Here is a 3,198-nt window from a genome sequence, read left to right as displayed (position 1 = left end):
ATGAATTGTCCAATGAAAACTGAAAGGAAAGATTAGAATGAATAACAATAAAAAATAGCACTAATATTAAGATTTTCCCAGTTAGAAAGTAATGGCCCCTCTTAAGGTATTTGGGGCCTATATTCTTTTGATCTGTGTCCAGAATGAGTCCCTGTGTATGTTGCACTGCTAGAGAGAGCTAGAAATAAGTTAAGGCATACCCAAAGCCATACTTGTCCCCTAACTGGAAATTGAGTCATTCAAAGATTGGTAGCCTGTTCTATAAATGTCCTATAACTGCCAGAGAGGTACAATGGGCTCACAGTTAAAAAAAAAAAAAAAAAAATTCATATGCAAATTATATCATGATGAAACCTTACAGCACATTTCAAAGTATTAAAAGTTCAAGCCTCATTAACATCATAACTGCACTCAATACTTACTTAGCTTAGCAATTAAAACAAACTTCAGACCATATCAAATTGTTGTCTTTGAATATAGATCAGATTGGCCATCAGGACACTTTTTGCATTTGAATATAGGGGCCACTAGTAGTTAAGCTCATCCAATAAACATAAACTGGATCTGCCTGAGCAAACTGGGTTGCATGATTGACTGCTCTATGGTGTGATGAAACTCGCATGCGGCCACATTCCAAAAAGGGTTCAACATCCTATAAAACTTGGGTTTACATGAAGTTAATAAATAATTATTATTAATTTTTAAAATATTTCATAGTTAATTTTTAAATATTTTATAATTATAAAATAAATATATCATTAATTTTTTAAGATTTTAATTATTAAGAAGAAATCCTTAACAATGATCTAGTACTTCATTACCATATAAACATCACTGCCTAGACAGTTTTTTTTTTACTCTAATAAGTATTCATAAGTATTCAAAAATGCTATGATATTGAACTGAAAACTTTGGGTCTAGGGCACACACATGAAGCTGAGCAAGCATACCCATGTTAAGTTTAAGGCAGTTTAAAAAGAGAGCTGTTTAGGGGCACCTGGGTAGCTTAGTGGGTTACGCCTCTGCCGTCAGCTCAGGTCGTGATCTCAGTGTCCTTGGATTCAGCCCCGCATCAGGTTCTCTGCTCAGCGGGGAGCCTGCTTCCCCCCTCTCTCTCTGCTTGCCTCTCTGCCTACTTGTGATCTCTCTAAATAAATAAATATTTTTTTAAAAGATATCTATTTAGTGCTCCCTTCTGGAGCACACTGCTAAAAAAATTAGACAATACAGAGAAGATTAGTGTGGCCCCCACCCAAGGGTGACATGCAAAAAGATATCCATTTAGAAATGGTTCCCGTGTCGTTCTTCTTGGGTGATTTACCCTTTAGGGACCTTCACCATGTTTTTCCTCCAACATTCAAACCTATCACCAGACCCCGAAGTTACTCTAAACTCCAAAATACTGCATTCCAGTACTGTCTGTCATACACATGCATACTCCAGGCCCCTTACTCCCTCAGACCCTCTCCTTCTGCCTTCAAGGTTTTGAGCACCACTTTCCTTCAAATCATTAGTTCCTCTCGATTTTCCATCCATCTGTGAGCCCTCCGGTATATATGCTGGGTGGGGTAGTTAACACTAGCTACTATGCTGGATAATTCCAGCAGCTAGGTGACTTGATACAACAGAAGGTCCTTTCTTGCTCGCTCAACAGCCAATGCAGTTTGGACAGTTCCCTTTGGCAGAAACTCTAGGATTCAGAGGCCTTGTGCGCTAAATATATGACCTCTGATATCTTCCAGAAGGAGGAAGCGGAAAGCCAAAGCTTTGCTGGAGACATTTTTAAGGGTCAGAACAAAAGTGGATTTATATCACTTGCACTCAAGCTTCCCTGGCCAGACCTGAGACATAGGACCCTCAATTCAAGCGAGGCCAGGAAATGTAGGCTTCCTGTGTGTTCAGGAAGAGGAAATGAGACTGGTGAGCATCGCGTAAATGTCTGTCATTATATAACTTCAACATTACATACAGTGAACTCTCCCACTATTTGTCTTTCTCCTGCAACTATTCAGAACATATTTTGGGAAAGGACATGATTCAGCCTACATCCTCAAGAGTGTAGGAACTCAGGCCAAGTGTGTGAGTGGCCCTATCTCACCAACCTGGAAACAGACTTGCAAAGCTGTACACGCAAGCAGACAATTGACAAGCACAGGCAAACTCACTAGCACTCAAAGAAATAAGTTTTCTTTTTCTTAAAACACAATTTCACCCATAATATTAACAAAGACTAAAAGATAATGCTAAATACAAAAAGGGATACAGTGAAATTCAGCCCCTGAGGGCAGCAGGGGTAGCCCTGGAGGGAAAGACCCAGAAGTACAATCTTCCTGAAGGACAGTTCAGAAATAAGCATCAAAATCTTTATTCAGATCATTCAAAAATTTTTAATGAATATTCACTAAGCACAGAGCACTGTTCTAAATCTTCTAATCTAGTAATTCTGCTTTCGGAAATGTATCCACAGGAGTTAAGTGACATGCAGACAAATATTCATGACCAGGGAATCCACAACAGTATAAAAAGAGCCCAAATGGCTAATGATAGGGAAGTGATTAAATAATTTATGTTACATCTATATTTAAAATACTATGGAATGATAACAGTTAAGGTCTAGGAAAATTCTACTAGTATAGTTTTGCGGACTAAAAGACATAATTAAAATTTGAATTTATAGTATAATCCCAATTTCTGTATATAAATACACACACACACACACACACACACATATATATATATATTTTAGTATAATCCCAATTTCTGTGTATATAAATACACACATATATATATACATATGTGTGTGTGTATTTATATACACAGAAATTGGGATTATACTATAATATACAATTATATATATAATACATGTATTATATATATAATGTTATCATATGTTATGTTATATTATATATAACATATATTATATGTTATTATACATATTATATATGTATATATACATATATATGTATATATATGTTATTATATATACATATGTTATATGTATATATAATGTTAACATTAGATATTAATATTGTTAACATTGTTATATATAAATAACATTATATTTAATGTTATATATTATATATAATGTTATATATTATATAACACACATATACATATAATTATATATATGTATATATATACACATACACAGAAGTTGAATATAGACATATACATATGTCTATATTCAGCCAATATATA

General features: G+C 34.7%; 1 non-coding gene across 1 annotated transcript; it reads left to right on the top strand.

The window, feature by feature from the left end:
• The first annotated feature begins 1,186 nt into the window (after nucleotides 1-1,186).
• Nucleotides 1,187-1,293, top strand: LOC122905773. Its single transcript, XR_006384449.1, has one exon. It is a non-coding gene; the product is annotated as a U6 spliceosomal RNA (small nuclear RNA).
• The last annotated feature ends 1,905 nt before the right edge of the window (nucleotides 1,294-3,198 follow it).

Source organism: Neovison vison, chromosome 4 (assembly GCF_020171115.1).
Source record: "Neovison vison isolate M4711 chromosome 4, ASM_NN_V1, whole genome shotgun sequence".
Lineage (NCBI taxonomy): Eukaryota > Metazoa > Chordata > Mammalia > Carnivora > Mustelidae > Neogale > Neogale vison.
Note: the sequence above shows the minus strand (reverse complement) of the source record. Positions and strands in the feature narration are given on the sequence as shown.